Genomic DNA, 14,435 nt, shown 5'->3' with positions numbered 1-14,435 from the left:
CACCTTTCCTCTGTACAGTTCTAACGCTTTTCTCATACAATTGTAATACCCTTCAGTAAACAATTGCATAACTTTATCTAAAAGGAATTACATTGCAATTAGCTTACCTGGGCTTTAACATTACGAAAATAGTAACTACATCAATACATTCAACCTCTTCAATAAATAATATGTAACTAAGTGAAATATAAGTCATTCACAGAAAGACAACTACTATATGATTTCACCTATATGTGAAATCTAAAGAACAAAATAAACAAAACAAATAAGATAGATGCAGAGAACAGACTGATGGTCGCCAGAGGGGAGAGGCTGGGGGACTGGGTGAAAAAGGTGAAGGGGTAGAGAGTACAGGTTGGCAGTTACAAAATAGTCCTGGGGTGTAAAGTACAGCATAGGGAACATAGCCAATATTGTGATAACTATGTGTGGTGCCAGGTAGGTACTGGCAATATCGGGGGAACACTTGGTAAAGTATGCGATTGCCTAAGCACCATGATATGCACCTGAAACTAATACAAAATAATGTTGAATGTAAAAAAATTTTAAATAAATAATATGTAGTAGGGACGTCAGGAGGACAAAGAGAAAGATGAGGAGGGACAGTGTCGTGGGCAGCGTGTCAAGACTGAAGATCTTGGTACCTGAACCTTTGGGGTATTTTGACATATGTACTTTTAAGAGCTTCATTTTAGTCTTCTAGAAATCTCCATGCATTTTATTCTTTTAAATAAGCACTGGGGGGAAAAAAAGCACTGAATATTACACATTAGGTAATACGTGAAACCTTTGAGACAGCTAAATCTAGATATCTGCCTACTATTAAAACTTGAAAATGGCATAATAGAAGGGAAGGTGTTGCCAGGGTGAGGATCAGATGTTCAGCCACACAGATCTTGCAACAACTGATAGACAAAGTCACCACATCACAAGTCTAGTTCTTTTTGTTAGAAGTTGTATATTCAATTATTACTACTTCTTGATATGGTTGGGTTTAGGTACAGAATCAAATTAAGCAAAGCATCAAGAATCAAATAAACAAGCCATAATATTGACATATTAATTTACAATGAGAAAATACAACTTTTGTGATCAGGGGGGAGTTCCTAACTCCCGGTTTCTTCCTGGAGTGTGAAAAGTTTGGACAATGAATCCAGTGCCCCAAATGTTAAGAATGCCACCCAAGGGCCTGGCTCCCAAATCACATAGCCCTGGGAGCCAATCAGGCTTGTTATTTGCAAGTGCACCAGATCACATTAAACAAAGAAGCAATTTCAAATGAGCACTGAAGCACTTCCCACAGCTATCTCCTGCACCAGCACAGAGGGAACAGGCAAAAACACCCACCCTCCAGTTTCTCAGTGAAAGGGGTCCTACTGCATACTTTCCTGACTGCAGCCGGAAGGTCTGGCTTCTCTCTAGTCAACCTATATCTTGGTGCTGACCGGAATTCTCGCAGGAGCCTGAAGGAGCCCTTGGACACTTCCTCTCCATGCTCCCTCAAGCTCACTCCAACAATAAAACCAAATGTCCAGTTTCTCCCTGGAAGGACCTTGTCCACACATTTAGCACCCCAACTTTAATGGCTGCCACCTGAGGGACTGGCTCCCAAATAACCTAGCCCGACAGCTGACAGGGCTCAACACTGCAAGTCCTCTGGCATCACATTAAAAGAAGAAGCAGTTTTACACAGAAGTGTGAACATGCCCCATGTCTATCCTCTTGGGCTAAACACAGAAGGAGCAAGCAAAAATGCTAGGCTCTCAGCTTTTTCCTAGAAGGTGTTTGATTGCACACTTTTCCAGCTGCTGCCCAAGGGTTGGTCTTCTAAGTAGCCTGCACCTAGGAGCTGAGAAGGCATATGACTAGTAGTCATCTGAGGGCTGAAATGGCCATGTGGAAACTTTCTGTGCCTTTCCCCCAGGCATAAAACCAAGTCTCCAGCTGCTATGGGGAAAGGGCTTATCCACACATCCAGTGCCCCACCTTATATGACTGTAAGCTGAGGGACTGGCTCCTAAATTACCTAGCTCTGGGAGCTGACAGGGCTCAGTGTTCGTGAGTCCCCCGGGACCACAGAGAGCAAAGAAGGGAGAGGGAGAGAGATAGAAACATCATCAATTGGCTGCCTCCTGCACGCCCCCTGCTGGGGATCTAGCCTGCAACTGGGGCATTTGCCCTGACCGGGAATTGAACCAGCAACCTCCTGGTGCATGGGACAACGCTCAACCAACTGAGCCACACCGGCCAGGCAAAGAGGTATTTCTACAAGGGTGAAGAAGTAGGCTAAAACGCCCAGCTCCAAATTTCTCTTTGATAGGTGCTAGATTGCATATCTAACATCTTGACTTTCCTTGTTGCTGCCTGAGGGTTGGGTTTACATTTAACTTTGGGAACCTGAACAAGTAGGTATGTGGGCATTTTCCATGCCATTGGAGCATTAACAGGTCTTGGCACACCCTAATCTTCTGGAAACCACTAAAAACAAAGATGGTGATTTGGATGTGCACAAAGAATTGAGAGGCAGCCAGGCACTTGGGCCAAGCTGATTGGTGAAACTCATCTTCTACACAACACTACTCCTTCAAGACTGAGAGAGGTGGTTGTTTTATCTGATGATCTGAAACCAACATGGAGAGTCAAAGAAAATGAAAAAACAGAGAAATGTGTTCTAAATGAAAGAATGTAATAAACTCCCAGACAAAAGACCTTAATGAAATTCAGATAAGTGATTTACCTGATAAAGTGTTTAAAATAATGGTCATGTCCGGCCAGGCATGGCTCAGTGGTTGAGCATTGACCTAGGATCCAGGTGATTGGGGTTCAATTCCCTGTCAGGGCACATGCCCGGGTTTCGGGCTTGATCCCCAGCAGGGGGCGTGCAGGAGGCAGCTGGTCAATGACTCTCTCATCATTGATGTTTCTATCTCTCTCCCTCTCCTTTCCTCTCTCTGAAATCAATAAAGATATATTAAAATAATAATAATAATAATAATAATAATAATAATGGTCATGAAGATGCTTACCAGGTCAGGAGAACCATATATGAACAAAGTGAGAATTTCAACAAAAAGAAAATATGAGTACCAATCAAATCACAGAGCTAAAGAGTAAAATAACTAATTTGAAAACTTCAACAGAAAGGTTCAACAGTAGATTAGATGAAGTGGAAGAAAATGTTCAGCAAACTCAATGATAGGGCAGAGAAATTCATCCAATCAGAGGAGCAAAAAAAAACACAACACAGACTTTCCCAGAAAAAACTAAAGGAGGTCTCATCACCACTAGACAAACCTTACAAGAAATGCTAAAGGGAGCTCTTCAAGCTTAAATGAAAGGATACTAATTAGTAACATGAAAACATATTAAAGTATAAAACTCACTGGTAAAGGTAAATATAGAGTTAAATTTAGAAACACTCTAATATTGTAAAGATGGTGTGTAAATACTCATAACTATATTATAAAGATTAAAAGACTATGGATGAAAAAAGAGATTCTATAGAAAATAACCTCACAGGGTGATCTGATCATAAATGACCACTGGGCAAGTCATGATGGGTTGTCATGCTCTAGGCATATAACTTTTTAGTAAAAGGTTTATCTTTGCCTTAAGCAAACCCTGTCCATTGTTTCTGTGCATCCAGGTTAACCACCCTCAAAAGAGCACATAAATTTGTTAACTCCTGTAATCCAATCCCCACCTTGCTTTTTTTGCATCTCCATGTAATCTTCCTTATGTTCCCTCCTTAATTTCACATGCATAGAAGAACCTCCAAGACTCATTCTCTGATGCATTTGAGATCTTGCTCCCAGCGTATGTCATCAGTTTGGCTCAAATAAACTCTTATCAAAATTCTCTATAGGTTTGGACATTTCTTATGTTGACAAAAGTATTAAAGACAACTATTGTAACGGTGCAGAAACCTTATTTTCTTTAATCTGGCCTTTTATTTTTATTTTTTCCCTTTGACTCAAACTGGCCTCACAAAATGCCCTGACTCACCCACCTCCCCTCTCCCTTGCTTAATCATTAAGCCATCAGGACAATGAGATTCTGGTCAGCATCCCGTAATCTTAAAAACAAGGTCCTGGGTCTATTGATTATTGAGACAGAGTTTTCAATCAAACTAAACATAACATCTCAACTTCAGTTGTGTTCAGCTCTGGACCAGGTACGTGGAACAATCTCGCAGAAAAAATTCTTGTGAAATTGGACAGAATAAGCCCCTGGCTGACATCAGGACCACATGCAATGATCAATTACCCCTTACCCTAGCACCACCAGTCAGTACAGACCACAACCCTAACTCTAATAGTCACCATGATTAGTGATTTTTTCTGTATATAATCCATCCCCTGGAAGCCATGGGAGAGCCAGGTCTTTGAGCATAAGCTACCTGTGACTCTGGGCATGGCACCATCTCCTTAATAAATCTTTACTTTCTCCGCTGCAAACTACTGTTCATGTCTTATTGGGCTTTGATGCATGCAGGCAAATGGACCCCTTTCAGTCCTATAACACTAGTCACAGTAATTTGCTAATGAATACACAATATAAAAAGATGTATCTTGTGACATCAAAAACATAAAATGTGCCCTGGCTAGTTTGGTTCAGTGGTTAGAGCATTGGCCCGTAGACTGAAGGGTCTTGGGTATGATACTGGTCAAGGTCATGCACCTTGGTTGCAGGCTCACTCCCCAGCCCTGGTTGGGGGCTGTGTGGGAAGCAACCAATTGATGTGTCTCTATTACATCTCTCCCTCTCTCTCCCTCTCTCCCCCCTTCTCTCCTCTTCTACTCTCTCTGAAAAACAATGGGGAAAAAATCCTTGGGTGAGGATTTAAAAAAAAGAAAGAAAGAAAAAATATAAAATTTGGGGAAGGAGAGTAAATATGTAGAGCTTTTGGAATGAAAGTAGATTTTTTAGCTTAAAATAGACTTATAATTCTAAGGTGTTCTATGTAAGCCTCATGGTAATTACAAAACAAAAACATACGGTAGATACACAAAAGAATCAAGGAAGAAAATTATCAAATCACAAAGGAGGACAAGAAGAAAGGAACAAAAGACATATCCTTACATATAAGTAATCACTTGAATACAAATGGACTAACTTATCCCATAAGGAGACTCAGAGTTGTTGCATGGATTAAAAAAAAACCAACAAGACCCAATTATATGTTGCCTTCAAGCTTTAAGAGCATGGGATGGAAAAAACTATTCTATGTGGGGAGAAATAAGATGGCAGTGTAGGTAACAGCTGCACCCGCCGCCTCCCGCAACCACATCAAAATTACAACTAGAATACAGAACGACCATCACTCAGAGTCTCCTGAGACCTGGCTGAACAGAAGCCCCACAACCAGGGAACTGAAGAAGCATCGAGACGGTAGGAGGGACGGAGACGCGGGCAGGTCGGGGCTGAATCAGAGACGCTGCGGGGCCCAAACCTGGTGCCGGGCTTGAAACCCTGGAGGGAATCTCGGCGGTGGGGGTTTCCCGGAGGAGGGAGGGGTCCTAGCCCCACAGCAGGCCCCCAGCCCAGGGCTCCAGGGCCAGGAAGAGACGTCCCCACAACTCTGGGCTGTGAAACCAGCGGGGACTATCACTGGAGGACACGGAGGCTGCGGGAGCCCCAGCAGCTCCTCCTAAAGGGCCCGGCACGGACTCACTCGGACGCTCCCTCTGCGCCCAGCGCCGGGCAGCAGCCTGAAGGGACCCGGGACACTTGGGGAGGAACTAACCTGCCTGAGATCCGGGCGAGAGGTGGAGGGGTGGCTTCCTCCCAGGCAGAAAGGCTGGCAGAGGCCATGGCTCCTTTGGCGAGTCCTCCCCGCACAGCCGGCAGGCAGGCGCCATGTTTGAATCACCAGCACCCGACACTCACCTTTGGCCCCGCCCCGTGGTTCCCAGAGGCCCCGCCCCTCCCCACCTGCAGGCTCATCCAGGCCATTTCCAGCGGTTTTTCTGTGCAAGTGGCCTCTCGAGCCTCCTGCTTAGGGCTTTCCTAAAATCTCTCAAACAAGCAGAAGGTTACCCCATACAGCTTGATAAGTGGCCTCAGGCCTGGCACTAGCGGCAGCCTGCATTGGCTCATAGCTTGGCCTCTCCTGGACAATGCCAAGCCAAGCACAAGTAGGAGCCAACTATGGTTTGCTGTGTAGCTCATGCTGGGTGGCCCTGAGCAAGGCACTGGCACAGGCTGACTTTGCACCTCCCGGGAGGCCCCAGAGACAGTGCACCTGGTGGTCAGACTCGACCACACTGGGTTACAACCCTACCACATCTACAAGTGACACATTCAAGGGGCACACTTGGTGAACATCAAAGCTCCACTGAAGTAAATCCTGCTCCATAGAGGTGTCTCCAGCACAGCAGCTCTCTGGCTGTAGTTGCAGCTGGTCCTCACAGTCCATTGGCCAGGGTTCAGTTCCTCTCAGTGACGCAAACAGCAACTAAGGCTCAACTACAACAGGAGAGTGCACACAGCCCACACAGGGGAGCACCTGAAAGGCCCAGTTCAGGTGACTGGGGAGGCTGAGCCACTGGATCCTATAGGACACCCACTACACAAAACCACTCTATAAATTCCAGGAGACATAGCAGCTCTACCTAATACATAGAAACAAACTCCTGGAAGCAGCCAAAATGTGGAGGCAAAGAAACATGTCACAAAGGAAAGAACAGAAGAAATCTCTAGAAGAGGAACTAAATGAAATAGATCCAAGCAAGCTAACAAATACAGAGTTCAGAATTTTTGTTTATAAGGATGTTTAAGCATATTATTAGGGAAATAACTGAGAAAATCGATAACATAATAAAGTACCAATTTGAAATGAAGGCTACACAAACTGAAATGAAGAATAATTTACAGGAAATCAATAGTAGAGTAGAGGATGCTGAGAATCAAATCAGCAATTTGGAATATGAGGAAACAAAAAACACCCAACCAGAAAAGGGAAAAGAAAAAAGAATCCAGAAATATGAAGATAGTAATAGGAGCCTATGGGACAACTTCAAGAGGCCCAACATTCATGTTATTGGGGTGACAGAAGGGGAAGAAAGAGAGCATGAAATTGACAACCTATTGAAAAAAGAATTACAGAAAACTTCCTCTACCTGGGGAAAAAAATAGACTTACAAGTCCAGGAAGCATGGAGGGTCCCAAACAAGGGAAACCCAAAGAGGCCCACAGCAAGACACATCATCATCAAAATGCCAAAGGTTAAAGACAAAAAGAGAATCTTAAAAGCAGCAAGAGAAAAGCAGTTACCTACAAGGGAGCACCCAGACAACTGTCAGCTGATGTCTCAACAGAAGCTTTGCAGGCCAGAAGGGAGTGGCAAGAAATATTCAAAGTGATGAAAAGCATGGAGCTACAACCAAGATTGCTCTACCCAGCAAAGCTATCATTTAGAACTGAAGGTCAGATAAAGAGCTTCTCAGACAAGTAAAAGCTAAAAGAGTTCATCACCACCAGACCAGCACTACAGGAAATGTTGAGGGGTCTTCTTTAAGAAGAAGCTAATGAACAAAAGAATCTGGCAAATTAAACACATCCAGAGACATTAACGCATGCAACAGATGACCATATTTCAGAGGAAAGAGGGAAGGGGGGGTGGAGGGTGGGAAGAGATTAACCAAAGAGGTTATATGTATATAAGCATAACCCATGGACACAGTCAATAACAGGGTGAAGGCCTGGGGAGGGGGTGGGAGCGAGGTGGAGGGGGTCAATTGGGGGGAGAAATGGGACACCTGTAATACTTTCAACAATAAAGATAAATTTTAAAAAGAAGCCCAGCCGGGCGTGGCTCAGCGGTTGAGCATCGACCTGGGATCCAGACGATCAGGGTTTGATTCCTGGTCAGGGCACATGCCCGGGTTGTGGGCTCGATCAATGACTCGCTCATCATTGATGTTTCTATCTCTGTCTCTCCCTCTCCTTTCCTCTCTCTGAAATCAATAAAGATATATTAAAAAAAAAAAAAAAAGAAATAGTGGTGATGGTTGCACAACATTGTGAATGTAGTTAATTCCATAAAATTGTACACTTAAAATGAATTGTACATTTAAAATAAAATTTTATGTTATTTTTAAATTATGTCAATTTTATGTTATTTATATTTTACCACAATAAAAATAAATTATTAAAACATAATATCTTCCCTCTTCTTAAATTCCTGAAAGGACTGCAATACCAGGTCAATGTGCTGAGTTGACAGAACAAGCTCCTATTCCATTTCCCTGCTCCAAAAATTCATTTAATATATTGTCCTAGGATAGAGGAGGTGTCAGATATTAAACTGATAAGAATATATACTACACTTGATCTTAGCCAATAGGCCAAAATCTATAAACATACTTTTTAAATAGAGGGTTTTTTGTTTTTAATTAGTACAGATGAAATAAAAGAAAACAGCTTTGTAGAATCAATAATGGAGTGACATTTTAAAATTTTAGGTTTTTTATAAAATACTTTACTAAAAACTACTTACTAGTTAAGCCATGATTCAGGATCCCTGAGTGGGCTGTACCCAGGTCCCCCTTCATGTCCGTGGGAGACAGATGGACGAGGTAGATGGAGCTAGTTTAGATTTTCCCAGGAAATGTGCCTTCTGCCAGGCTGTCCTCCCAGGCCAACACCCAAGGTATGGGGCAGAGGGACCTGTTTGCACATGGGTACCATTCTCACACAGAGACATCAGCCTTTTTAGCAGTCATTGCCTTCTCACAGAGGTGAAAGTCCAGGTAGTTCCGCCAACAGTTCCTGGTCTGGTTCTGGTTGGGGAAGCAGCTGTTAAAGAGGACAATCTGGTAGTTCTTGATTTTGGTCTTGATGTCTTCTGCCCTGTTGCTGACTCCTAAAGACACCCCAAATTGAGCTCGCAGCTCAATTTGACCCTCAGCAAAGACCTTTGAATTTTAGTTTTAAGCTCAGTAAGTAAAAAAATAGTTACTATAAAAGTAAACATCGTATGAATTCCAAATCATAGTATGTTACAAGTGAAGTGTATAAAAATAATGACTGTATAATTTTGTACTCAAGCCTTGAATCTCTATGATGTAGGAATCAAATAACTACTGGCTTTCTTACTACTTCTCTCACTCTGCTTCATCTACATCATCTTTGCAGCCTTCTAGTCCTCTGCTCTTAATTGTTTCTGGTCTGCTAACTCCTGTTATGGCCATTTTCTGGTATGATGTTGATGACTCCCAAATCTGAATCTCTGGTATATTCAGAGATTTCTCCTGAGCTCCAGAATATATATCCAGTTATCTTGTTTCATTTATGTTCATGCTGAACACCTTCCAGACCGAACACTTTATCTTTACCCAATCTCACTTCACTCAAGCTGCTTCTCTTTCCACATTTTGTTTCCTATTTCCATGAATTGCTTCCTGTCCACTTGGTTACCCAGCCAACAGCTCAGACATCATATTTCCCTTGCTGCCCACATCCATTCAATTACTGAATCCTATTAAGTCAGCTCCCCAGATAGAGTTATAACCTACCCACTTTCCTCCATCCCTCCTGTGTAGCCCAAATATGTGCTGGCTTGGACTTCTATGATAGCCTTGCAACTGGTTTCTTTTCTGATTCAGGACTTACTACATTGGAGTTCACAGACCCCAAAGTATTTGTGGACTGAATTCACAGAATTCATAAACCTTGTTGGGGAAAAAATTATCTTTATTTTCACTAACCTGTACCTAAAAACTTAGTATTTCTTTTTTATGAATGTAAACAATGACTTTATTACCAATAAAAATCATAAGTATTTTCATATCACATTACATTGATGCAAATATCTGAAACTCATTTATATTTATTTGTTTTTTTGAAATTTGGTAGTTATTAATAACATCCACTGCTAGATCTTTTTATTTAAATATGAAGGACATATATTACTATCTTATACTTAAAAATATTTTGGTAACTGTATTTTAGAATAATTGGTTTTGTATGTAATCCTAATAGATTTATTGAGATGTAATTCACATACCATATAATTCCCCTACATAAAGTATATAATTTAATAGTTTTTATATATTCACAGAATTGTGCAACCATCACCACCTCAATTAATTTCTTTTTCTGACTTGGAGTGGTGAACACATAATACAATATACAGATGATGTATTATAAAATTGTACCCCTGAAACCTATATAATTTTATTAACCAATGTCACCCCAATAAATTCAATAAAATAAGATATAAAAGCAAAAACAATTTTTCATTACCTTAAAAAGGAACCCTGTACCCATTGGCAGTCATTTTCCACTAATCTATTTTCTGTTTCTATGGACATTTTAGGCCACTGTAATCATACAATATGTGATCTTTTGTGTCTGGCTTCTTTCACTTAGTGTAATGTTTTCAAGATTCATCCATGCTGTGGCATGTATCACTACTTCATTCCTTTTTATGGCCAAATAATATTCCATTGCATAAATATACCATATTTTATTTATCCATTCTCATTTGATGGACATTAGGGCTTTTTAGACTTTTTGGCTATTATGAATCATGCTGCTATGAACATTCATTTATAAGTTTTTGTGTGGACACATAATTTCAGTTCTGTTCTCTTGGGTATATGCATGTTTAAATTTTGAGAACTGATGCATTAGTTTCCAAAACTGCTGCACCATTTTGCAATCTTATTAACAATGTAGGAAGATTTCAGTTTCTACACAGTAAAAAATTGTTATTATTTCTTTTTTTATGTACTTAAAGTCATCCTATTATATGAAGTGCATTCTCATTGTTGTTTTGGTTTGCATTTCTCCAGTTATCAAATGCCTAATGATACTAAACATTTTTTTCATGTGCTTCTTGGCCACTTGTATATCTCATATAGAGAAATGTCTTCTCTGATCCATTGCCCATTTTTCAATTGGGTTGTCTTTTTATTGTTAAGTTGTTCCTTCCTTAGTTTCAGCAGGCCAGGTTGTTCAGGGCCTCAGGGGTGGAGCTTCCTTCCAGGGTGGAAGGACTGGGGCATTAGAACAAAGTATCCTGCCAAAGAATATTATTCTTCAGAGTTAAAATATAATGGGCCCTGCCAGATAACTCAGTTAGTTAGAGCCTTGTCCCATATGCCAAGGTTGCAGACCAGTTCGATCCCTCAGGGCACATCCAGGAAGCAACCAATGAATGCATAAATAAGGAGTATGGCAAATTGATGTCTGTCTCTCTCCCTCTCCCTCTCTTTCTTTCTCTTCCTCCCTTCCTCTCTTTCTCAAAATCAATTTTTAAAAAATCTAATGGAATTTTCCCTGGTAAGTTTTGCACTTGCTTGGGATCCATGAGTCCTTTCTTCTTTCTAATTTTTCCCTTTTGGGATGGGGATGTCTATCCTATGCCTGTCCAACCATTGTACTTTGGAAGCAGATAATTTGTCTGGTTTCACAGGCTCATAGCTAGAGAGTAAATTTTTGCCTTACAGTGAATCATAGCTTGAGTCTCTTCTACACTTAAGATTATATTTAGGTGAACTTTGGGACTTAGAGCTGATGCTGGAATCGGTTCAGACATTTGAGCTGTTGGGATTGCAGTGAATCTATTTTGCATGTGAGATGACATGAACTTTGGGGATCTAGATGGTGGGCTAAATTGTGTCTCCCCCAAATTCACGTGTTAAAGGCTTAATCCCCAGTATGTTTAAATGTGATTGTATTTGTGAAACTGAGGGTCCTTATGATTTTGATTAGTTTTAAATCCTAGCTCTAAAAATCACCTCTTCCCCGGTCCCCCACCACTCCCAGAGACCTAGCCTTTCCCCGGAATAATCAACAACTCTGGGGGCAGCAGAAGGCAGTAGCCCCCACCTGACTAATGGTGACAGGGTCCCCATCTCTGGCAGGCTACAGATAACATCCTGACCTAAGTTATATTTCAGCTCCTGAGCCCTAAGGTGAAATGACCCCTGGCTACTTTACCAAGAGATGCTGGAGCTGTTCTCAAGACCTGAAAAAATAACTCATTACCTTTACCTCACCTCCAACCATCAGCTCCCAACACAACCCCAACCCCTAACATCTAACCCAGAGGTGGCTTGTGATTCCCCCCCCCCCCATGATCTGTAAACTACACATCATTGGGGAGCTCCTGCTTTTCAGCAGTAGCTCCCCTTTTTCCCGGGTGGTGCTATTTATAATAAAATGGCCAACATTTCTCTATTGCAATGCTTGGTGTCTCTAGCACCTGGTGGACAAACTCTTTCTGTTCTGTAACACAAATGGCAACTCCTGCGGGACTCAGCCCAGAGGGGGCTTTCTGCCTGCAGCTCAACCCTTGGCTGGTGGGGGTCCCCCCAGGTTCTGTGGGAGCAGCTGCCTGGACTGATTGTTCGGTGGGGACAGGCCTGCAGCGTTCACCACGGGCCGGGGATGGCCGACCATGGAGCTTTCATTTTGCAGTGAGAGAAAGTGAGTCCTTGGGTTAGGGGGCATCTACTGGTGAGTAACCTTGTGGATAAATATCCCGGGGACACCCCTGTGACTTTTGGTTGGGGCCTTGAAAGACTCATTTGGCTTGGTTTGAGGATCCCCCTATTGGTTGCATTAGAAAAAGGCTCCTGAGAGGTTACAATTAGCAGCTGGGGTTGATTACTGGAGTTATATCTGTTATTTGTTGAGTTTGTGTCTCAACTCAGGTGTGGAATTTTGTTTTCAACGGGAAACTGGTTTTGAATTTGGTTTAGAGCTGGCAAATTAAACCTGAAAGTATTGTATAGTTGGGGGAAAATGTATGGATGGGAGTGAGATATGTTGTTTGTTGATGTTATTTGTTTTACAGCATGCAAAACTTTGGCCATCTGAGCAGAATCTTAAATTCGTTCATCTGCCAGAAACATAATCTGGATCTAGTTTTTCTCTGAGTTTTGAATCGTACCTGGAACATAAAGGCGAACGATTTAAAATGAAAACTATGAGATCTCTATTAATGCTTATCTGTATGTTTATGTATGTCTACGTGTGTATATTCTAGATATAGCATATTTCTACCGTTGCATGCTAATTTGTAATATTAAATTGTCTTAAACAAGTGCTTATATGAGAATGCTCAAAAATAGAACATTCTGTGCTCACTTTGGCAGCACATGTACTAAAATTGGAATAATACAGAGATTAGCATGGCCCCTACGCAAGGATGACACATAAATACATGAAGCATTCTATATTTAAAAAAACAACAAGTTAACCCAAATGCTTTTCAGAATCACATGATTTTGGAAAATATTTGATGTTAAAGCTGGTCCTGAGTTTGGTTTGGTTAAATAGGGATATCTTTAGACTCATCAGCATTAATTAATAGTTTTATTTTACCTGGGTTTATTAGTCAAATAAGTAAGTTCATGTTATTTCTGTTGCAAAATTTGTCATCAAGAAAAATAATTTGGTATAGGAATATTTTTATAAGTAATCTAAACTTAATTGTTAGGAGAAAGTAAATTAAATAAATGTAAATGATATAAAAAGGTTTCTTTTAACTTAACTCTTTAGCAATAATTATATCGTATGTGTACTTAAATGATTTTCTGAATCTCTTTGGTAACGTGAAACTTTAGAATTTTACTACGTTAAGTGAAATGATTAAAAAACAAAGGAATACCTAGATATTTCTAAATAACATGAAGTACTGAAACATTAATTGCTAGGGAAGTCTAAGTTTACCTACTTTTGAACTGTTATTACAGAGAAACTAAAGAATAAATTTAGATCTGTTAATGAAAATGTTTGTCTTTGCAAGTAAAGGAACCTACATTTCTAAAGGTTATGAAATGGATTCATAAATTTGCCAATCTAAAGAATGCTGGTTACTTACATTTTAGTTGTCAGTAAAAATTAAGGTTCTAAGCATTATAAATTCTAATTAATATGAAAAGAAATGATGTGTGTTTTTAGTGAAGGCAGGTGTAAACTATGAAAATACATTTTGGAGGAATTAAAAGAAAGTGGTTTGTTATAAAATAAAGTTGGTTATTTTAATAAGTAAGAAAAGACAAACTAAGAAGGATTAGCATAGTTGTAGAAGGTCTGTGGGAAAAGAAATTTTATGTATGGTCAAGCTGAATAAGCTTAAGATAAATTTAATAAAGTTAATTTAAGTACCTAAAGTGAGCTAATAAAGAATTAAAGCTTGGTTCTCTTTCACACTGTCAAAAGGACAAAGTTTTTCTATATTGTTTTGCTCCAGATAAGATATGAGGAGTTTTCTACCTAGAAAGCAAGTGTTCCATATTTTGTTAAAAATTTTTGTGTGTTTTAAAGAAAATTTTCTTAATGAGATATTGATTACTCAAGAAAACAATCTTATCAGTTCTAAGAACTAGGCTTTGATAATAATAGGTAATCTGTATTTATGTTTGACATCTTTTATTTTCACTTTGACTAAATGGATAACTTAATATTGTTTCATAATG

At 40.3% G+C, this 14,435-nt stretch overlaps 2 non-coding genes and 1 pseudogene across 2 annotated transcripts; 1 reads left to right on the top strand and 2 right to left on the bottom strand.

Annotated features, from left to right (window-relative positions):
- Window positions 1-8,168: 8,168 nt before the first annotated feature.
- Window positions 8,169-8,359, bottom strand: LOC148093698 (U2 spliceosomal RNA). The gene has a single exon (XR_015714117.1). It is a non-coding gene; the product is annotated as a U2 spliceosomal RNA (small nuclear RNA).
- A 235-nt stretch (window positions 8,360-8,594) lies between these two features.
- On the bottom strand, window positions 8,595-9,194 carry LOC107531328 (cytochrome c oxidase subunit 6B1 pseudogene; annotated as a pseudogene).
- A 3,899-nt stretch (window positions 9,195-13,093) lies between these two features.
- LOC148093697 (U6 spliceosomal RNA) lies at window positions 13,094-13,197 on the top strand. The gene has a single exon (XR_015714194.1). It is a non-coding gene; the product is annotated as a U6 spliceosomal RNA (small nuclear RNA).
- The last annotated feature ends 1,238 nt before the right edge of the window (window positions 13,198-14,435 follow it).

This window comes from Miniopterus natalensis, chromosome 2, assembly GCF_054644295.1.
Source record: "Miniopterus natalensis isolate mMinNat1 chromosome 2, mMinNat1.hap1, whole genome shotgun sequence".
Lineage (NCBI taxonomy): Eukaryota > Metazoa > Chordata > Mammalia > Chiroptera > Miniopteridae > Miniopterus > Miniopterus natalensis.
This window is presented reverse-complemented; position numbering and strand designations above follow the sequence as displayed.